General features: G+C 36.9%; 1 protein-coding gene across 4 annotated transcripts in view; it reads left to right on the top strand.

Moving 5' to 3' along the window:
* Thsd7a (thrombospondin type 1 domain containing 7A) overlaps window positions 1–24725 on the top strand; it is a 399007-nt gene that overhangs the window by 259113 nt on the left and 115169 nt on the right. The window lies entirely within an intron of this gene.

Genomic DNA, 24725 nt, shown 5'->3' with positions numbered 1-24725 from the left:
AGAGGGAGAGAGAGAGAATGGGTGTGCCAGGGCTTCCAGCCTCTGCAAACGAACTCCAGACGTGTGCGCCCCCTTGTGCATCTGGCTAACGTGGGACCTGGGGAACCGAGCCTCGAACCGGGGTCCTTAGGCTTCACAGGCAAGCGCTTAACGGCTAAGCCATCTCTCCAGCCCTAAAATTTATTTTCTTAAACTCTGTAGTTTTTATTTAAAACTTCCATAATTACAGACAATAAACCGTGGTAACTCCCTCCCTCCACTCTTTTCCCTTTCCACCTCCACTCTCCATCATACACTTTCCCCCTCTCAATCATCCCTCTTTTATTTTGATGTTCTCATATTTTCCTCCTATTATGATGGTCTTCTGTAGGTAGCATCAGGCAATGTAAGGTTATGGATATCCAGGCCAGTTAGTATCTGGAGGAGCACATTGTAAGCAGTCCTACCCTTCTTTTGGCTCTGACATTCTTTCTGCTACCTCTTCCACAATGGACCCTGAGCCTTGGAAAGTATGATAGAGATGTTTCAGTGTTGAGGACTCTGCTGTCACTTCTCAGCACTATGGTGCCTTCTGAGTCATTCCAAGGTGATTGGCATCTGAAAAGATAAGCTTCTCTAAACAAGAGTGACAGTAGCATTAATATATGAGCATGAACATTAAGAGAAGTTCTTACTGGGCAGTTTTGTGAGCATAGTATATACATTTAGCCAGACACCAGCAGACATTACACCCCTAGGGCTCATGACTTCCCCTGCCATGGGTTATCAGTATCAGGTATGCGTTCCCTCCTATAGATTGAGTGGTTGGTTTCCACCATAACTAACATGCCAGTACTTGGCTCATTTGGCCTGGCTGGCCAAATTTAAGACGTGAAGTGTCCACTGTTGTTTATCTCCACACCTGATTTCTCTCTCTCCCATGGAACGGCATGCAGCATAGTTCTTTCCAGTTTTCTGTCAGCTGGTCTACATGGAGGATGTTTTTAGGTCAGCTCCAACTTGATTTCTCAGTGATCTTGCAGTCCAAGCATGTGAAATCTTCAGCAATAAGGTCTTACCATCTATTCCTTATGGGAAACCAAGAGTCTTAGCAATGGCCTGTAATTTTGTGGGCGGGGGGTAGGGGGGACACATCAGGGATCTTCCTGGCCAACAATTAACAGGAAGATATTGCATCCCTGGCACTGAAAAAATTTATAATAACAACTTATGGCTTCTTGATGCATGTCATTGTCCAAAAAAAGTAGGTTTCCATATGACTTATTCATACCCTCTTAGTTTTTGATTAGCCCTCCCCCCACCTTTTCATTACTCAATCTCTTCCTCTGACCTCATTTAGGCCTTTCACACCCTAGTAATCTGTTCTTCTACTTACTTATATACAATAGCACCCTACATTTCCCTCTTCCCTCCCTTTCTATTCCCTTTATATCCTCTTTCTAGCTTATTGGCCTCTGCTACTGAGTTTTATTGCAACTCAAACAGAAGTCTAAACATTTGTAGCTAGGATCCACATCTGAGAGAGAACATGAGGTGTTTGGCTTTCTGGACCTGACTTACTTCACTAAGTATAATCCTTTCAACATTCATCCATTTCTCTTCAAAGTCCATAAGTTCATTTTCTCTTATCCCTAAATAGAACTCCATTGTATAAATGTACCACATCTTCATTATCCACTCATCAGTTGAGGGACATCTAGGTTGATTCAATTCCCTGGCTATTGTGAATAGAGTGGCAAAAAACATGGTTGAGCAAGTATCTCTAAGGCAGTGAGTTGAGTCCTTAGGATATATGCCTAGGAGTGGCATAACTGGGTCACATGGTAAATCTATTTTTAGCTGTTTTAGGAAACTCCACACTTATTTCTACAATGGCTGTACCAGATTGCATTCCCACCAGCAGTGTAGAAGGATTCCTCTTTTCCCACATCTTTGCAAGCATTGTCATTTGTGTTCTTGATGGTAGCCATTATGACAAGAGTGAGATATAATCTCAAAGTAGTTTTAATTTGCATTTTCCTGATGGCTAAGAATGTAGAAAACTTTTTTTAGATGTTTATATGCCATCTGTATTTCTTCTATTGAGAACTCTGTATTTTGTTCCATAATCCATTGTTTTTTATTTATGTTGTTTGAATTCTTGTGCCTCCAGGATATCAATTATCTGTAATATGTATAGCTGGCAAAGAATTTCCCAAATCTGAAGGTTTCCTCTTTGTTATATTCACAGTGTCCTTTGCTGAACAAAAGCTTTGTAATATCATGAGGTCCAAGTGTTTGATTAGTTGTTTTATTACCTGCACAACTGGGGTTATATTCAGAAAGATCTTGCCTATGCTAATATGTTGAATGGTTATCCCTAATCTTTCCTCTGGCAATTTCAGAGTTTTATGTGTGATATTAAGGTCATTCATCCATTTGGACTTAATTCTTGTGCACAGTAAGAGATAAGCACCTATTTTCATCCTTCTACAGATACATACCCAGTTTTCCTAGCACCATTTGTTGAAGAGGTTGTCTTTTCTTTTTGTATCAGTACTGTGCTGTTTTCGTTACTATGGCTCTGTAATATAGGTTAAAATCAGGTATGCTACCAGCCTTATTTTTGTTGCTCAAAATTGTTTCAGATATTCAAGGTCTTTGGTATTTCCAAATGAATTTTTGGATTGAATTTACTTTTTTATCATTAAATTATTATTATTTTTTATTAAACTTCCATGATTATAAACAATGTCCCATAGTAATGCCCTCCCACCCCCCACTTTCCCATTTGAAGCTCCATCATATTCCACCTCCTCTCAATCAGTCTCTCTTTTATTTTGATGTCATGATCTTTTCCTATTATGATGATCTTGTGTAGGTAGTGGCAGGCACTGTGAGATATCCAGGCCATTTTGTATCAGGAGGAGCACATTGTAAGGAGACCTGCTCTTCCTTTGGCTCTTACATTCTTTCTGCCACTTCTTCTGTAATGGACCCTGAACCTTGAAAGGTGTGATAGAGATATTATAGTGCTGAACACTCCTGTCACTTCTTCCCAGCACTATAATGCCTTCTGAGTCATCCCAAGGTCACTGCCATTTGAAAAGAGAAGGTTCTGTACCAAAAATTAGAGTAGTATTAATATATAATAAATATATAAGAAGTTTGATGAACATAGTATATACATTTAGCCAGACAGCAGCAGACATTACACCACTAGGGCTTATGACTACCCCTGTTTTAGGTTTTCAGTATCAGGGATGTATTCCCTCCCATAGAGAAGGCCTCCAGTCCAATTAGAGAGCAGTTAGTTTCCACCATGACAGACATGCTGCTATTGCACCCATTGGCTAATTTGGCTTGGTTGGCAAAATATAAGGCTTGAAATGTCCACTGTTGAGTATCTTCACTGGTGATTTCTCTCCCTCCCATTGAACTGCATGCAGAATGGCTTCTTCCAGCTTTATGTCAGCTGGTCTACATGGAGGAGTTTATCAGCTCAGTTCCAGCAGGATTTTTCAGTGGCCTTGTAGCCCAAGTATGTGGAGTCTTCAGCAATAGGGTCTTACCATTTATTCCTGGTGGGAAACCAAGGGCCTTGGAAATGGCCTGTACCATTGGAATTTTGATGGGACTTGCATTAAATGTATATATTGCTTTTGGTAAGATTGTCATTTTTCACAGTATTGCTGCTTTTTATCCAAAACATGGGATGTCTTTCCATTTCCTAGTGTCTTATGTAATTTCTGCCTTGAGTTCATTGTAGAGATCCTTCACTTCCTTGGTTAGGTTTATTCTAAGGTAAATTATTATTAATTTTTTATGAAATTGTGAATGGGATTGATTCCCTGGTTTCCTCCTCAGCATGTTCCTTGTTATCATATAGGAAGACTATTGATTTTTGTGTGTTTGTTTTATATCCTGCCACATTGCTATACATATTTATCAGATCTAACAGTTTGCTAGTCAAGTCTATAGGGTCTTTATGAATAGAACCATATTATCTTTAAATAAGGATGATTTTGTCTCTTCCTTTCCAATTTGTATCCCTTTTATGTGTGTCTATTGCCTTATTGTTATGGCTAAGACTTCCAGTACTATATTAAGTAAAAGTAGGGACAGTGGACACCCTTGTCTTGTCCTTGATTTTAGCAGAAAAGCTTCAAGTCTGTCTCCAGGATCCATGTAAGTCAGATGCACACGGTGGCACATGGATCTGGAGTTCATTTGCAGTGAGGAGGCCTTGGCACACCCATTCTCTTTCTCTCTCCTCTCATAAATAAATAAAAACATTTTCTGAAAGAAAAGTAGATATGGACCTAGGGCTTAGGGTTCGAGTACCTTCTGAACTACTAGTACCCCTTTACATTATGATACAAGATGGTTTAATTTTCTAGAAGGCAAAAAAAATTCAACAAGCTAAGAGTTAAGAGGATCTAAGGGGAAAAGACAAAATAGCATGTAAGAATGAAAGGAGGTGAAGCATTTGCATACTGGAAAATTAAATATATGATATCTAGAGCAGACGTTTCATCTGAAGTAATTTCATGATAACTTTTAAAAGCTAATATAATACCATAAGATTATTATACATGAATTTCCATGCCATGGAATTTATTCTTCTATTTACTTTGTTTACTTAACACCTTTGAGAGAAAGCATAATGCTGTTAAATGCCATATTAGTACCCTGCATCAACATGGCATGATCTCAGAATACATGCTTTTGAATGAAGAAGAGAAAAAGTTCAAGAAACATTTCAGTTTTTTAAAATTATTTGTGCAGACGCACACGCAAAACAAGAACTCTTTTTTTTTTAATTTTTATTAGCATTTTCCATGATTATAAAAAAATCCCATGTTAATTCCCTCCCCCCCACTTTGTCCTTTGAAATTCCATTCTCCATCATATTACCTCCCCTTAACAATCATTGTATTTGCATATATAATATATCAACCTATTAAGTATCCTCCTCCCTTCCTTTCTCTTCCCTTTATGTCTCCTTTTTAACTTACTGGCCTCTGCTACCAAGTATTTTCATTCTCACGTGTAAGCCCAGTCATCTGTAGCTAGGATCCACATATGAGAGAGAATATGTGGCGTTTGGCTTTCTGGGCCTGGGTTACCTCACTTAGTATAATACTTTCCAGGTCCATCCATTTTTCTGCAAATTTCATAACTTCATTTTCCTTTACCGCTGAGTAGAACTCCATTGTATAAATGTGCCACATCTTCATTATCCACTCATCAGTTGAGGGACATCTAGGCTGGTTCCATTTCCCAGCTATTATAAATTGAGCAGCAATAAACATGGTTGAGCATGCACTTCTAAGGAAATGAGATGATTCCTTTGGATATATGCCTAGGAATGCTATAGCTGGGTCATATGGTAGATCAATCTTTAGCTGTTTTAGGAACCTCCACACAATGGCTGGACCAGATTGCATTCCCAGCAGCAGTGTAGAAGGGTTCCTCTTTTTCCACATCCCCGCCAACATTTATGATCATTTGTTTTCATGATGGTGGCCAATCTGACAGGGGTGAGATGGAATCTCAATAAAACAGTAACTCTTGATACCAAAAGTTTGTGTCACTTTTGGCTTTGGGCTTTCACATGGGTGCTGTTGTGAACTAAAGTTCCCAGAAAAGCTCTTCATCTGCTACACCTACTTCCAGCAAGGCTGAATGGACTAATGAAACTTCTGTGATCACAGAAAGATGGAGTGTTGCAATTCAGAGCCAAATTACCTTGGGCTGCCTTTAGCCTCTGTTGTAGTCAGCTTCATATTGCTGGCAGAAAGCACCCAACCAAGAGCAGTATATGAGGGATAAAAGAGTTTAGTTTGTCTTCTGGACTTAAGGGGAAACTCCATGATAGCAGGGGAAAATGATATCATAAGCAAAGGGTGGACATCACCTCCTGGCCAACATCAGACAGACAACATGACAACATCAGCAGGAGAGTGTGCCCAATATTGGCAGGGGAAAACTGGCTACAATATCTGTAAGACCGCTCCCAACAATACACAGCCTCCAGGAGACGTTAATTTCCAAATCCCCATCAGCAGGGAACCTAGCATTCAGACCATCTAAGTTTATGAGGGACATCTGAAGCAAACCACCACATTCTGCTCCTGGACCCCATAAACTGATAACCAACCATGATGTAAAATACAGTGTATTCAGTCCACCTTTAAAAGTCCCCATAGTTTTTATCAATCCTAATGATGTTTAAACATTTCCTTAGACCATGGTCTTTTAACTGAATCATAATATCAAACAAATCCCTATCCAAAAACATAATGGCACAAAATAAACATTCACACTTCAAAATATGACGTTGAGCATAGCAAAGCAACATTCAGCCAATACAAGATTGAAACAGGGCAAACATCAAACTATTTAGCTACAAGTCCAACAACTCTAGTCGGTGACAAATCTCCAAGTCTGATACTTCTAACCAGCAATAAGCCTCTGGAGTTCCAATTGTGCCCCTCTAGCTAGGCTACTCATAGTCCTGGAAAACTTCATTAGGACTGGAACCTCTCCCTACCAAACATCTCATAGTCCCATCATTTCCACTGGGTCTCCACAGCAACCCACAGTGCATTTTCACAGCTCCATCCAGTCTCTATACATGCAATTCAGCAAACCTGCTTCACACAGCCCATGGCCATTTCCAAAAGACCATGTTATAAATTCAGTGGCCCTCTCTTTCCTGCATTTCTATACCCTATAATAGTAAGTGGGCTGCCAATTTGTTAATCCAGGGGGGAATAAAGCAGACATTGAAAAGGACAGTCCTTAAGCATTCAGTCCCCTTCAAAAGACTATATTCTTTTAGTCTTGCAGGTCAGCTGGCACAATCTCAATGGTTGTAATTTCTCATAAAATTTTAGCTGAACAGGCAGCAGTTTGGGCCCAAAGATTTCATTTTTTCTGTGCCATCTCCCTCTGTTCACATCAGTCTGTTTCTACCCAAAGCAACCCTGCACAAGTTCTCAGGACTTAGACATAACAGCAAGTCTCTCACACAAACTGCTTCTAGCCCAGTCCAAGCAAAGCTTTTTCTTATCCTCATAAGCTGAACCTCACAGTCCATAGCTTTTATTGCATTTAGGTTTTTCAACTCTGACCAGAATGGCCCATCAAGCTGTACTTACAGTACTGCAAGGCATTTCTTAGGCCAAGGTTTCAAATTCTAGAACTTTCTTCCTAAATATCAGCTCCAAAAGGCCAAAGCCACAAAGTCAAGTTTCAAGTAGCAGTTATCCCACTCCTCTGGGACCAACCTTACTGTTACAGTCAGGTTCATATTGCTGGCAGAAAACACCAAACCAAAAGCAGTTTGAGGGAAGGAAAAAAGGGTTTAACAGACTTGAAAGGAAGATCATGATGGTGGGGGATGTAATGGCATAAGCAGAGGGTAGACATCACCCCCTGGCCAACATTGGGCGACAACAGCAACATGAGAGTGTGCCAAGCACTCATAAGGAGAAACTGGCTGTACTACCCATAAGCTTGCCCCAATAATACCCTGCCTCCAGGAGGCATTAATTCCCAAATCTCCATCATCTGGGAAACTAGCACTTAGAACACCTAAGTTTATGGGAACACCTAAATCAAACCATCACAATCCCTTAATAGTCATTTATTGCCTACCTCTGTGCCTGACCTAATATTCTGACTATCAGTTGATCACATATGATCCTTCTTAGAATGTAAGAACAGATGCAAGCTTCCACCAACCCCAGGGCTAAGAATGTCATCAGATAATGTCTAAAGCCTATGTTGGAGACTTCCCTGCTTTGCTACTATAATGGACAAATATGGAGTTTGGGGGTGTTCCCCAGGAGCCAAAGTTTTGAGGTTTTTTTTTTTTTTTAAAGATTTTGATTTTGGGCTGGAGAGATGGCTTAGCAGTTAACCGCTTGCCTGTGAAGCCTAAGGACCCCGGTTCGAGCCTCAGTTCCCCAGGTCCCACGTTAGCCAGATGCACAAGGGGGCGCACGCGTCTGGAGTTCTTTTGCACAGGCTGGAAGCCCTGGCGCGCCCATTCTCTCTCTCTCCCTCTGTCTTTCTCTCTGTGTCTGTCACTCTCAAATAAATAAATAAAAAATTAAAAAAAAAAGATTTTGATTTTATTCACTTATTTATTACAGAAAAAAAGATAAAGAGTGTGGAGAGAGAGAAAGAATGTGCATACCATGGCCTCTGGCCACTGCAAACAAACTCCAGATGCATGTGCCACCATTTGCATCTGGCTTACATGGGACCTGGAGAATCAAACTTGGGTCCTTAGGCTTCAAGAGCATGTGCCTTAACCACAAAGCCATCACTCCAGGCCAAAGAATTATTTTTAAAAACACTACATTTTATTCAGATATCACAGGGATGTGGGGAAGGAAAAGGGCTGAGGACTGAGGAAGGGAAGGTCAAATGGGGAGAAATACACCCTATGGTCCAGGAGTCCATGTAAATGGATATGGAATGTGTGTGAGTGTGTTTGTATATGTGTGTATTTTATCAAAAAATTGCACTGCCAAAGAGGTTAAAAATAAAAACAGTAATAAAAAGTGTACTTGGCATGCCTGGTAGGGTGGGAGAGGATAAACACACCATTGGAGAGACCCAAATCTGTTGCTGTAGCAACTCCAGAAAGTCTCTGGGGCCCCAGAAAAGATATACCATAGAATTCCCCAGCACACCTGGACAAACTTGCACCAGATATCCCAGCCAATTGGCCAGGACTCAGAGGAAGAATCCACCCACATGGGCAGCGTGCGACCTCAAGACAGATCTGATTGGGTGAGCCAGGCTGAATCCTGCAATTGAAGCAGGCAGGCTGAGCTGAGATAGGCCAGGCCCTCAGGGATAGATGTGATGAGGATGTGATATTAAATCATCTCACGATTCTCTCCTTTTAAGCCCTGCTTCCCCGCCCCCTCCCATTTCTGCCTAGCCAAAAACTATCTGCTTGATCTGGAGCCCCACACCATAACCTGCCCACCTGATGGTTAGCCAGTATATTTGAGAAGTGTCCTGATTTATGACTTCCTTTTGCTCTATAAGACCTTCATGAAATTGTTAACGCATTGGAACATGGAATTTAGGGTAACCTAAATTGGCATTCTCCAACCATGATCACTCATATTTGGCTATGGAATAAACACTGATCCACTTCGAGGTGAAAGCTGTGTCTGGCACTGACAGTTATGGTTCCAGGATGCATGGCTCCAAAGAAAAGCCACTTCCAATTAGGATGTAGGCAGTCTGAGCCAGGTACAGCACGGGCCCCTGTGCCCAGCTGTCCAGCGTTGTCTCCTTAAGCGCAGGTTGATGAGTTCATTCTAGGGCTCTGACCTTCCTTGTTTTGTTCAATTGTCTACTTGTTTATTCTGAGTGGATTTTAGGATATTTTTGTTGTTGTTATATTGTTGCTATTGTTGATAGATACCTTCTTTTTGCTTTGCTTTCAAAGTGTTTATTTTAAGGTTTCTATTTTGTCTGTTTGCTTTGAAACCCATGCTGGTAGGTGTTGAAAAGTAGCACCTTTAGTTGCTGAGCCATATCCTAAACCCTAAGAAACGTTTTAATAGTACGAAGATACAGGGTTAACTTTTCACACAATGGAATAAGAAGGTTGTGAGTGACATTTTAAAGGACAAATCAGAACACCAATATCAAAGACTTTTATTATGAATTTCCCTTAAAGATGACTTGAAAGGTTATAATCTTTGTAGGAAAAAATATTTCCAGTGAAGAGATTCGTGTAAATTTATACAAACAACTGACTTTGAAAAAAATTATTTAGATGAATTGGGTTTTCATATTTTGAGTAGGAAATATTGGCAACATTGAGAAGTTAAAAGCAACCAAAATGTGATAAATGTGGGAGAGTACATCAAAAGAGTTGTCAGTAAATGAAGTTTGGCTTCTCAAATGTACACACATATGAGAAATCACTAAACTAGAACAGATTTCTAAGTCCAGTCAGTGTGGGTGAAGGAGGGTATGATTCTTATGTGAATTACTACTGTGTGCATATTATGCACTAGAAATTTTAAGGGTAATCATTGTATTTCCATTTTATAGAAAAGTGAATTGAGACTCTGGTTAAGTATGTTATGATTGTCTTAGCCAACAAGATTTCCAATGATGGCAATAGGATAAAGAGTAATAACTAGTTATCAATTTAAGAATGACTTAAAAGAAAATATAGGAATATTTCAAAGTACTGGAAATCTAATAAGACAGTGAACAATAACAGATCAAAAACATGAAAGAAAATTAGAAAACATTGATGCTTTGGTAGCTACAATACAGTTCTAGCAGAAATGACCATAACACCAAGAAACAGCAGAACCATTCATGTCTTCCTAGGATTACTTAGACAAAAATTAAAAGTCAAAATAGACAAATATACAAATGACCTGAAAGACAAATTCAAAAATTAATGAATATGTTGTATGCACTGTCAAATTCATTAAAGTATTTGTGAAGCTGTGGTTAAAATTCTGCACTTATCTACTGATAGCTCAGATCAATAGAGGGAACCAAGAGACACTTAAAATCAAGTGACATTCAAAAGGTGACACCCAAATCTGTTGGGATTTTGCTTTTCCTCTTACCTGATTCCTTTGTAATTTTAACTTTATAGATTATTTCATGAAATTCAGTACTTGGTTTCCTAATGGCGTATGTGTTTAAGTAGAAAGAAAAAGTTTTCTCTCTCAGTATATAGGAAATATTTATGTTCTTATAATAATATGGAAGTAATTCTCTCTTTTCTGTGGGGTTGGGAGTTGAGGTAGGGTCTCACTCTAGCTCAGGCTGACCTGAGCTATGTAGTCTCTATGTAGTCTCGGGATGGCCTTGAACTCACAGCAATCCTCCTACCTCTGCATCCCAAATTCTGGGATTAAAGGTGTGCACCACCATACCAGGCGCTAATTCTCTTTTTAATTTAGCATCATGACTCTATATATGTGGCAAATAGAAGTGTAGTTTATATTTAAAAATAATAATTTAAGTGGTAAAAATATTAGTATTTTCTAAGTTGTATTGCTTTGAATCATTTAAAGACTTTATCTACATGACCATCACAACAGTTCTGGCAGAAGATATCAATTAGAGATGTGTATGCTTTTAAATTAGCAAAAGTACTAATGACATGACAGAACAATTTTAACATATGTTCAACTTCAAATTTCTTAATTAAATACATATAAAGTCTCTCAAGAAATCACTAAACAAGATACTGATTTTCAATTAAGCCTTTATGCTTGAATTTTTAAAAACAAGTTAAATTTTGTTTACTCTAAGAAGTCATCTATGGAAATTTAAGTAGTCTATTTTCTTAAAGAAAATTTTTCAAAAAGGAGTTTCAGTTAAGAATTGCAGAACTAGCAACTCTCACAGTCATTCTCAGTATACTTTTTATTTATTTTATTTTATACTTTTTATAAACAACAATACTTTGGTTCTGTATTTATTTAAACAAATGAATAATATATTACCTCAATATTTCTGATATATAAATATATTTTATGATGTAAGTATGAGCATTTTTATGTGTTCTGAACTTATCTTCAGTAAGTTCAAGAAATTAGCCAACTAAATATTATTTTTATTATAACTACAATACAACTTGAAATAAAAATTCACACAAATGGGGCTGGAGAAATGGCTTAGCGGTTAAGCGCTTGCCTGTGAAGCCTAAGGACCCCAGTTCGAGGCTCGGTTCCCCAGGTCCCACATTAGCCAGATGCACAAGGGGGTGCACGCGTCTGGAGTTCGTTTGCAGAGGCTGGAAGCCCTGGCGCGCCTATTCTCTCTCTCTCCCTCTATCTGTCTTTCTCTCTATGTCTGTTGCTCTCAAATAAATAATTAAAAAATAAACAAAAAAAATTCACACAAATGGGTTTTATAGAATTCAAATTTAAAAAGATAAATTGATTTTTAAAAAGTGGTGACATCCAAAACTCTCATGGCTATGTAGTTTAAACATTTTCTCTGCTTCTTACTCTTACAGCACACCCTGTATAATTGATACTACTCCTGGAAATATATTGGCAGGCTCTTAATGGGATTTGGCCAGCCACACTAATGAAGTTACATGTCACTTAGCCAATGCAGGGTTCTGTTTCTTCTCAGCAGTGCTGGGACTTTATCCATGGGCAGTACAAAGATATTGTGCATGCAAATCATTTCCAGAGGTACAGTAGAAAGATTAATGAAATACGAATAAGGGGAATTCTAGCCCTAGTTCTACAAGTTATTATAAAATATGGACGTCTTTTCTCCCATTATAAAATCAACTTATTCATCTTTTTGGAAAAACGATGTAGACAATCTCTGAGACTTTAAATTTTCTATAATGACGATCCTGAGTGGTATTGAATCCCAAAGAGACAAATGGATGAAATACTGTTTTAATAGTCAATACATGTGAGTAAAATTTCCATATTGAGTGCACAGGTCATATTTTATTGTTGATACTATGATAACAATTTATAACATAATAGACTATTAATTTACCTGTGGAATTGTTATATTTCAGGTAAGAAAGTATCTTGCTTGAGATCAACATGAAATTTGTCAAAAATCATCCCAAAATATACTGAATAACACATGGAAATAAATTCACCATCAATTTATCAATTGATTTCTTGTTGCAGAGACAATATAACCAACCAGAAGCAGCTTAGAGTTTATTTGGGTTTATAGTTACAGAGGGTTTAGACCATTGTGCTGGGGAAAGCATTGCAGGAGCAGGAAGCTGTGTCCCATCATTACATCAATAAAGAAGTAAAGGAAACAAAGAACAGCAAGCAGGGAAGGACTGATAGACTCACTTCTAGCAAGGCCCAACATCCTCGAGGTGCCACAACCTTTTCAAATATCACCACTTTTCAGAGGACCAAAAATTCAAACATGTGAGTCTGTGGAGGCATTATGTTCAATCCGCCATAATCCCTGTCTCCTGTGATGATTTGCACCAATGTAATTGGAGTTGTGAATACTAAAGTATCACAACCTAGCCATTTGTTAATGTTCTAAGAGGCCTGTAGGTGTTAATACTGAGACTGACAAGTCTCACTGGAAGACTGGAAAATAAAATAGCAATGTTTTTCTGATTTTAATTACAAGCATGTGTTTCATGCAGTATTTTCCAATAGGGTCAAATGTATTTTCTGGTTATGTTTTTATTTAATATTTTTCTCTATATCTACTGCTTTTATATATTTACATATCGTTTATGTGACTCAAAACAACAGAAGATAGTTTCAGATGACTATAAAATTAGAGAAAATTAGAGCAGCAGGTGATAGATTCAGGCCTGGATGATAGCCACTTCCCTAGCAAGCTAGACATGGAGTAGTAGCAGCTGCAGTTTCTGAATGTGGAGCAATCCACACAGATGTCTGTTGGAATTTTAGTTTTGAAGACTTCATGCAGCCATAGTCAAACACTCCTCAAATCTTATAACAGATAACATAATATTGTACAAATTAAAAAGCAACCAATTTATCTTAATTAAACAGTAATAAAGTACATAGAGGGGCTGGAGAGATGGCTTAGCGGTTAAGCGCTTGCCTGTGATGCCTAAGGACCCCGGTTCGAGGCTCGGTTCCCCAGGTCCCACGTTAGCCAGATGCACAAGGGGGTGCACGCGTCTGGAGTTCGTTTGCAGTGGCTGGTAGCCCTGGCGCGCCCATTCTCTCTCTCTCTCTCTCTCTCTCTCTCTCTCTCTGCCTCGTTCTCTGTCTGTTGCTCTCAAATAAATAAATAAAAATAACCCCCCCAAAAAATTTAAAGTACATAGAGTATTTTTTAAATATTTCCAACTAATTACACTGGTAACCACTTGGGCTTGATGTGTATAAAATTTGCATATGATATTGTATATTATAAATCATGAACATAAAATTAAAACATGGTTAGAATGCTGCCCAATTAAGTAAAAATAAACTTGAAACTTTTTGGATCCCTCATGATCACATCTTCCTTGATCCTTTTCATCTGTCTTCAGAATGAACTTAAATAAAAATGAACTTTATGTTTGTGTTGGTGGTTTTCCATATTACATTGATTGCTGCAGGTGTGTGGACCCCAACACATGTTATGTGCATAGATGTATTATTATTGCAGAGATGTATGTGCATATGTATATTTATTTTAGCTAAAATATATTAAGTGATTGCCTCCCTATGTCAGGCACTATTTATATAAAGAGCAAGTATTATGATAAAATGAGTATTTTCAACTTCATGTACTCTATATCCCAAGGGAAAATAAGAACTGAGTAGCTTAAGTACATAAGTCAAATGTAAAGTATAAGCAGTATGTATATGTTGGGGAGAAAAATTTCACAGGATGAAAGGGGTGGGTGGTAGTGCTTTATTTTATGTAGTCAAGGACACAAGAATTAAAACATTAAAATGCATTAAAAGTGTGTGAGAGCAATATAAAATCCAAACTGATGGCTTCTAAATATAAGTAATTTTTATCAGTTATTTTGCATCTAACTAATGTGGACTAAGTGTGTAAAATAAATAAGTAATAAATATTTAAGATAGAACTTCTATGAGATGAGTATCTGTGAAAGAATGCAGCCTTTGTGATGGTCTTCACATTTGCCTAAAACAGTACCACATTGTTTTTGTCAGAAATTCTTAGTTCCTGTCCCATAGAAACCTATCGTGATGACCTGAAGGTTTTACATGTCCTACTTATGTATTTAGTAACATATATTTGTTAAGCATATACTATGTACCAGACACTATTTTGTACATGCATGTGTGTGCATGTTTGAGGGTATTGTCCTGTTATGTGCAGGTGCATGTGTGTATGAAGATGCATGTGTGCTTTTCATCATGTACATATTGTGACCAGAGGAAAACCTTAAGTGTCATTCTTCAGGGGACCATTCTTCAGGGGACATCCACCTTTCCCAGACAGTGGTCTCACTGGCTTGGAACTCACCAAGTAGGCAAGACTGGCTAGCCAGCAAGCCGCAGGGATGCCTTTGACTCCTTCTTTCCAAATCTGAGATTAAAAATGTGCAATACCACACCTAACATGTTCTAAATGTGTATTCTGGAGCTCAAATCCAAATCTTCATGTTTGTAAGGCAAGCACTTTACCAAATGAACTATCTCCCCAGGATCTGAAACTGTTTTTAATCAGTGAGACAAAGAATAGTGAAAGTCAGGAGATAATGTCTGTGGCCTGATAGAACTTATATCCTAGGAAGAAGAGAGGACTGAACAATCAAAAAGATATAATGCATCACCAATATATGAGATCATAAATGTATCTACAAACCAAACAGAGATACGGTAGTAGAGAGTGGTAAGAACTGTGGAAAGAACTGTGTTTACATGGAATACCCCAGTGAAATTTCTCTAAAGGGAAGAAAATTAAATGGAGAATTAGCATCCAGAAATGAACTGAATATTAGAATTTACAAAATAAGTGAACATCAGAGAACAAAGGGTTACATTCAGTGAGAAGGACCTGGAAAGCAGCAGGCTTAAGGTGGTTAGGCTTAGCTTCATGATGATTTTCTATTTAACACAATGGCTGAAAGAGAAGTGCAAAGAGGACCAAGAATCCAACCATAGAGGGTGTTTTAAGATTCAGAAAATGCTTCACATTAATGGAAAGTTGCAGGAAGGTTATGGCAGAGAATGATTGAATAGGAGCCATGGAGTGGAACGCAGCCTAGACAGTGCCCAAATCTCTGACAGAATGATCAGCGTTCATATGATCCAAATACTAATGGCAGCTAGATTAAAGCAACTTGAGTTTTTAATAGCAAATTGCATTCTCTTTAAGAAAGTATTTAATTAGCAGAAAAACTTAAAACTATCAAGCTACAATGGTAACCAAGAGTGGGGATAAAGAGAAAACTATGAACCAAGGAGGGTGGCCTGTGACATATAAATAGAATGGGTAGAGGATACAGAGGGGGAAAGGGTAGAGGAGAAAATTGGGAAGAGAATCTGCTAAATATAATTGTTTTTGAAAGTGCCACCGAATTATACTTGAAACTGGGTATGCTGACTCAACAATATTATAAAAATTTAAAAATAAAAAGTCAAGCATCAAAACTCATGTAGGGCCCCATGGGAAAGTTAAATGATCTATTGGCACTGAGGCCTCTACATTAGTCACCCCCTCCAGACAGTGTGGCTCCTGGACATCTCTGGAACTCTTCTTGATTATATTGTTCTTTAAAGCTGAACTTGATTGGCTTCAGAAGGCCTTCAGTAAACAGATACTCCTGGTAGGGTGCTCTTGTGCACTCCATCCTGTCAGTCTAGATTCCTATCATACCAAGTGCTTACCAACAAGAAAAGAAACAAGATAATGAGTATATCATCTCAAACCACATTTCTGGTACTCGTAATGCAATGATGGCACAAATGGCAATCATTCAGCATACCTCATTTCCTAATTGTTTGAAGTCCTTACCTCACTGTTAAGCATGGGAAAATTTCCACAACTATTCTCTTAAGCAATTGCAGTATGATTTTCTAAGTTTTACTTGAATGAGAAAGATTATTCTTCTTGAACTTTAAGTTTAACTACTATGTTAAAATTTTTGCAAAACATTTAAGTTTTCATAATAACTCTATGAATAAAATACATATTTAAAAAAAGATTTATTTATTTATTCAAGAGGGAGAGATGGTAAGAGAGAGATAGAGGGTGAGAATGGGCAAGGCAGGGCCTCTAGCCATTACAAATGAACTCTAGACACATGCACTACTATGTGCATCTAGCTTACATTACACCTGGGGAATCAAACCTGGGTCCTTAGGCTTTGCACACATGTGCCTTAACTGGTAATCCATCTCTCAAGCCCTAAAACACATACTTTTAATGTAAATATATTTGAAAATATTTTGATGCCCAACTCAAATATGAGAACCATTTCTTTCAAGACTTACATTCAGATCTTTTGAGCTAAAAAAATATATGCTTTTGCAATGTGTTAGTTTATTAGATATGTAAGTTGCAATTGAGGTTTTTAAAGGATTTAAATCAAATGCTGCTTTAAGTTTAATAGGCAAAAATACATTAAATTCTCATAGTAAATATTAAATATGGATAATCAGTATCAGTAAGCATTAATTTTTAAAACATTTTGGGTAGAGATATTAGGATAATTGATTAAAGGAGCCACAAAATTTTATTTTTTGTCTCATTTTATCAAAAATGTATACCCACTTTTTTCTTTCAATTCATAATTTTTAAGCTTCTAACACTTCATAAATCAAAGGCATTACCTTAATAATGATGTCCCTATTGAATATGTTTAACAGCCACTGCAACAAATATGAATTTGATGGTTACCTTGAATTTAACCATCAGTTCTGGGTAGTTCTTGTATCTCTGTGGTTTCTGACTAGTGGTCTCATATATACAACAAAGTATAATGTACATGGACTGGAATCCTTAGGAAAATTGTTTTCTGAGTGCAATTAAGGATTAGATATTATTAACACTACATTACATTAAAAGGTGTCTAACCAAGGGATGACCAATGTTTTCCATACTTTGGAAATAAGGTTTAGGGTTGGGCTTAGCAGTGGACTTTTTTATTTTCATTGTTTCTCCAGGAATTCCCTTATTCTTGGTGCCCCTGAAGAAAGCAAGTAGAGTACCTTTCTATAAAAGCCATTAGTTTAGGGCTGGAGAGATGGCTTAGTGGTTAAGCGTTTGCCTGTGAAGCCTAAGGACCCCAGTTCGAGGCTCGGTTCCCCAGGTCCCACGTTAGCCAGATGCACAAGGGGGCGCACGCGTCTGGAGTTCGTTTGCAGAGGCTGGAAGCCCCTATCTGTCTTTCTCTCTGTGTCTGTTGCTCTCAAATAAATAAATAAATAAGTAAATAAATAAATAAATAAATAAAAGCCATTAGTTTATAAATTTGAAAAATATACCAGAACATCTGTTTTCTTTCAGCAGATACATGTCCAGTGAAGTTTTCAATTGAGTTATGTTGATAATTTTACTTCCGGACACAGGGCACTGATGTTGTCTACTGCTGCAAGTCTTGTAGTTGTTTAACCTTAGTTCTGCTGTTTGTCTCAATCTAATGATTTAATTTTTGGTTATATAAATTTTTATATTCGATTTATTTTTGCTTTTAGGAGAACTGCTATGTTTTTAATCTGTGTGTATTTGATAAATATTTGTTTTATATTTCATCTATTTTTTTTTATTTTAAAAAGTGAAACAGGGGCTGCGAATATAGCTCAGTTGATAGAGTGTTTGCCTAGTATGAATGCAGTCCTGGGTTCTTTCCCTAGCACTACATAAAACAGACATGGTGGTCTGTGCCTTTAAACCCATCACTTGAGAGGTGGAGCCAAGAGAAGCAAATGAGAAGTTCAAAGTTATACTCAGCTACGTATTGAGTATTTAGCTATCTTGTGATACAGGAGACTCTGTCTTAATAAAGAGAAATTAAGGGAGGCAGGGAGGGAGTTCAAAAAGTGGGAATACATGCCCTGCTTCTAAGGATTACTGTATATAGCATACATAGCCACAAGTGCCTGGCTCTTGGAGGATCATGATATCTCTATGCTATGTTATTTATTTGAGCACAATGATTTGAAGAAATATCTACAATCTTATAAAGATAATGTAGGCTAGGTTGTGGGAAAATAGCAAATGTTTCAACCGTAAACTCTAATTCCCTGTGACCATTGAATGTTCTACCATTATCTCTAGTGTGACCTTAAACAAATGTTTTTTCTATAATGGGCCTTGTTTTCTAATCTTTAAGCTAGATCACTTTCTGAGACTTTTCCCTCCACACTTTTCTACATGACAGTTTTGTGTTGGAAAATCACAGAGAAATTAAGTTAAGCAAAGGTTCCTCACTACTAGGAAAGGCAGTGTAGTATCAGTATATGCCTGTTAATCAAGCACCATGCCAGTTTCCTTTTATATAAGTAATATGTATATCATCACTATGTCTATCTCATATAGCTCTTTGAAAATTAGGTCAGTTAAAATCTAAAAAAAAAAAAAAATGCTTCAGTCATTCATTTATCCACATGCACTCTTTTTATGTTATCCTATATATTTTCATGAAGATATAATAAATGAAAACCAATTGTAGCCCTTTAAAAATACTAGGGAAAAAGAAACCTAAGAAACAGTGCTAAGCACATGGCAGTGCGCAAGGAATGTCAGTAATTATTAATCCATAGCATAGACTCATGTTCGTCATTTGGCCTGGAAATCCAGAGAATATTTACAAATGAATATGAAATTTTCCTATACTTTTCAATCCAGAAATACTCCCTTAATGTTTTGATATCAAAATACTCAATGACAGTATTTTCCTATTTGGATATCTATTAATATTCTTTCCATTGACATCCTACTAATTTAACTTCCCTCAAAAGTTTAACTCTTTACACAAGTGTTAATTTCATTCTGTGTCTTTGATCTCATCTGTTTTCCCCTCTGGCTTAGTAAATTCATTCAAACCCAAGAAAAGTAGCTTATTATTTCTCTTCTCAGGAAAAAGACTGCAAAAGTCATTTACATTATGAATGGAGCTCATTCTATTGACATCTCTACTCTGTATCTGATCACATAAACACCACTAGCCCATCATACTCATGAGCACATAAGCCAGACACTTCTTATTTCTCTAGGCCGATCATGATTTTGATTTTGTAATGGCTTCTGGAGAGCAGTATCTTTACACAAAATGCTAGAAGACATGTTCAAATCATCTTTAAGCTATGTTCATGGAAAATGTTTAGTAACTACTACGCAACTGAGGATGAAAAAGCTATCCATTTATAAATGAATATAATCAGTTTCCTTAGCATCACAGCTGAACTCTAGCAAAAGCATTCATGTATGAACAGTGTATATTTCCCTTCTTTATTTATTTTCTAATTCAGATTTATTTTTAACATTTATATCCTTTTGCACAGTTCACAAGTCCTCCCTAAAGTTTTTATTACCTAGTGATTGCATTTATTCTGAGACACAAATTATAAATGTATGAAACAAGATAGTATATGCATGTAAAGTGCTAAAAATTAAACAAAAAGTTAAATTCAAAGATGAAATTTCCTTGCCTAAATAATGCTTTACCATTTAAACTTTTCTTTGGCTTTTAACTTTCTTCATGAATGTAATAGTTTTGTCAATTTATCAAGCTACAACTTTGAAAGAAGAACTGTATCAAAGGTCAAGTTGCTCATGAAGGCATTATTGAAATGTCAGAAAGAATCATGTTGCACAGAAGAATAAACTCCTAAAGAAATTAAATATCCATTTGTGGAAAGTTCTCTCTCTACATTGATCTCATTTCCCAAACTCACAGTATTGACAATTCTCAAATTGTATTATGCTGCATAAACTTACACATGACATGCATTCAAAGAAAAAGCGTATTATAGCAAATTCCCTTTTAGGAAGATTTAAGTAAAATGTAAGCTTCTTTATCTCAAATGTTTATCAAATGCTTAGTAGGTGCTTATACCTGGTTATTGTCATGTGATGGATTGAGAGAATATACTTTGGAGACAAGTGAAAGGATCTTGAAATGATGCCTCTGCCTCTACATATCTGGTAACTCAGGGCAAATGGGGTGATTCTCCTGGAGGACACAATTCAAGTGATGTAAAATTTGATTTTAAAACGTTACCTCTTGAATTGTTATAATGGTCCCTCTGCTTAGACTTAGTAAGTATTCAAAAATGCCATTCACTTTACTCTCCCCAGCCCCATTTATGTTTCATTGTATAACCAGATTTCAAAAGTCAGGCAACATGGTTATACAAGTATACTACTAAGATACAGCCAAGAATTTTGCTGGTATGTAGGTTTAGCTTATTGAAAGTGATAGGTTCTTAAGTATAAGTGCATGGTTTTTGTTTGTTTGGTGTGTGTGTTCTTTTGTGAGAGTTCAGGAACACAAGAGCCATAATGCACATGTGCTCAGTGGGAAACCTCAGGCATGTCTTCACTTTCTTCCACTTTGACTGAGGCAGAGTTTCTGGTTGTTTATCCCTCCATTTTCCAGACTAACTAATCCACGAGCAACTAAGAGTGAGAAGGGTATGATTCTTGAGCTCTGCCTCCCAACTTACCTTTAGGTGTACTGGAATTACAGACACCTGCCACAGAGTCAAGTTTTACAAGGGTTCTGGTGATCCAGACTCTTTATACCTTTATCCATTGAACCATATCCCCAGCCCAGTTTGTTTTCTTTTGAGATTGTCATCGAAACAGGAAAATTAAGAGAAGTTAAAGAAGTACTGATTATACCAAATTTTATGCATAGAATTTAACAAGTTACTCATGGAGCAAGACACCAGTATGGGTCAATCAGAACAGATGCCTTGACTAAAAAGTCAACAGTCCCTTCATTGTACAAGCTAGCATGCACAAATGGAATATCAGCACAATTGTATTTAAATGTTTCAAATTATGTTTCAGACTTAGCAAATATTTCCTACCACTGTGGCATATTTGGACTTGCTTTTAGATATGGGGTCAAACTACAATTAATGTTCCTTTTAATTTTGTCTAAATACATGTGTGTGTGTGTGCGTGTGTGTTCTCAAGCAAAGAAAGTACATTTTATTGGGTATAGTTTAATAGTCCTTCTAACAATCATCAGAGAATCCTGTAAATTGGATGATGTCCCTACTAGGATATATAGCAATTTTAAAGGCTTCATTATATTTTCTGATCATAGAACACAATAAAAGAGAAATGAATCCCATCTTCTTATTCACATCATCATAGACTACCACAATCATTGCTTCACTGAGGGATATGAGCTGAACAATCAAAAATAGTTCTTTGAAAAAAATCCATGATAGTATGCGCTAGTATTATTTACTTTAAAGGCTCGTGTGTTGAAGGTCCTCCCTAGCTAGAATCACTATTTTAGAAGGTGGGAGAAACTTCTGTATGTGAGGCATGGATGGAGGCAGTAGATCTCAGGATTGAATTTGCATAGTACATATCCCTAGGTCCATTCCTGTCTCTCCACCTGCTTCCTATCTTCCATGACATAGCTGCTTTGTTTCTACTGCATGTAGGATGACTAATTCTTTGGATTAGCTTCTGTTTCAAAGCTTTCCCAGAAAGACTAGCCTCTTGTTTTTATATTTCTCTCTGTTCCTCATTTTAAATCTCATACTTTTTATTACCTGTTAAGACTGTTCAGATTTTCCTACTGTGAAGTATTTCCATGTAAGCCCTGCCAGCTCAAGTACCATTGACCTGCAGTCTCGATCAGTGAGCCCCTATGTGGTACTGTTTACAGGCTCCTATGTGAGACACATAGTTCTAAGTCACTTAGTCTTCTTATTATTTCGTGAAAAATTGCAGTCAAATATAGGTCATGTCATGTTTTTACAATTTATCTGTCATGACAAAGGCTTATTTACACATGAGTTTACAAGAAATATCTATAGCATACATGTCATAGATAAATGTTCTTTTGTGAATAATAAAGAAATACCAAAAATGGAAAGCTGTAGAAAGAATAATGGTAATAATTATCTTAAACAAGAAAGTTTGCAAAACTCAGTGTTCTTTAATCTGGCCCTATGAGGTTGACAAAAACATCATAGATTTATTTCTTCCAAGCGGTAGGATGCATTGAGCCTTCTCTCTTTATAATGTAGATAGGAAAATGGACTTTCTAAATGAGTTATGTCAAGTGGAGGTAGGTGGTAGGACATCTTAAAATATAACAGACATGAATACATGTTTGCTGAGGAGAACGGCAGGGAGTTATTAGTGGATGTAATGTAGTCACAGCAGTATGACTGGAAGACTCTTTGCTTAATAATTTGCAGAACTGATTTTAAGAATCCCTTAGTAAAATAATGTGAAGTAACCAAGACCTTTAGAAAAACAACAACATACACCTTTTTTTTTTCCTATGGCCCTATATCAATAAAGAACCTACAAGGTTATATAAGGATCAAAACTGACTAAATGTCTTAATGTCATAGGTAAGAGCTGGAAAGAATAACCCAGAAGTTGTGTTTCATCACAAAGCAAATGGAATTCTATTTATGTAAGCCATCTATTAACATAAGCCTTTAAAGATAACTTAATGAAGCTAATAGATTATAATGAATGTGTCTATTTGGGTGATTGTATTGACTAACTGAGGAAAATGCCCGTGATGTATGACTTCTTTCCCTAGAAGCTATAAGTTCAGTCATTGAGATCACTGGAGCAGTGTCAGAACTCATTCGTTCTTATCTAGAAGATCCCTGAGAGGTTTGGATGACTGAAAGTACTCCTCTTAGCTATTTATAGTTTATAAAAGTCAATGCTAATTATTTACTGCATAAATATGAAGCTTAAGGACTAAAAGAAGATTATAGGAAGCCAGATGTCTTAGTACTTCTTCTGGCCACTGTGGGATAAAATCCTACAGTGTAACCTTCCATAGGACTGGCATATTTGATAAGGAGGGCTGGAGGTGGAGCTCAGTGATGGCATATGTACTCAGTACACTCAGAGGCTTACTCTTCAGCACTAATAAAAATTTAATCATGAGCCAAAATATATTAAATTGCAACTCTACATAATTTTTAAATGAGGAATATAGCATTTAATAATCACCTAGAGTAAAATAGCATTTTGGCATATCTGTGTTTCTGCACTATCTTAGCACATTTACAACTTTTTAAAGCAAAATCACTGTATAATCAAGCTTACACTTGTGACATGGTAGTGCACTAGTACCTTTTTATAAGTCCACTTTTAAAAAGAATTAGGAAAGAGTAGAGAGGTATTCTGATGAATTTATTTGGGGGGTGAAATTTAGTATGGGAGGGCTATTAGCCCATGAAAAACATAACAGCATCCCGAGGAAAGTGAGAAGGAGACCTCAGTTTATATAGAAAACATGAGGAGTGCCTTCTTATAAGTTTTCAGAGGATGAGGGAAGTTCCGTGCCATATGGTATAGCATACATGCCAGGAGCCATGGAGGCACTGGGCAGGGATTGTGGTACATGACAAGAAGATAGAAGATAAGGACCAAAGCCATAATTCAAGTAGTCTTAGGTCCCTGGAAATAAAGGTCTGGGCTTGCTTTCCCATTAAGCTCTGAGCACTGGGCAGTATCTTGCCTCTCCATGAAACCATATCAGTATTCTAACAATATTAAAAGGATGTCATCTCTTTTTCTATAGGGGTAATAAAATCAGGCATGTATGACCATCTGTGACAAGACTTTACAACTGTGCAGCAAACACTGTACTAAGTACTTCATTAAAGTATTTCTCATTTAATATTTATAACAATGTATGTATATATTATTATTAGCTTCCATTTGAAAATTAGGAGGCTAAATATTAAAATACTTAAATAAACATTCAAAGGCCTACATTTGGTATATAGATAGACATAATTTGAAATATGACAGTCTGACTTTCAGCTGCTAACAAAGAAAGTTTATAGAAATTGACATTGTAGATAACTTCAAGAGCAAAACTTTATTAAGAGGAATGACATCACAAAAGAGAACTACCCATGAATGAAAATATAAAATAAAAAAATTAGAAGATAGAAAAATGAATAAAATATTTTAATCTCAAAGCTATAGTGATTATTTGAATTTCTAGACATTCTAGAATGTTTTCTGTAAATATGGGTCATGTTTACCTTTTAGTCACTGAAAATAAACAAAGCAAGAATCCATAAGGTCTGTGGAACTCA

This window comes from Jaculus jaculus, chromosome 10, assembly GCF_020740685.1.
Source record: "Jaculus jaculus isolate mJacJac1 chromosome 10, mJacJac1.mat.Y.cur, whole genome shotgun sequence".
NCBI classification, from domain to species: Eukaryota; Metazoa; Chordata; class Mammalia; order Rodentia; family Dipodidae; genus Jaculus; species Jaculus jaculus.
The sequence above is the reverse complement of the archived record's forward strand: the minus strand, read 5'-3'. Positions and strand labels throughout refer to the sequence as shown.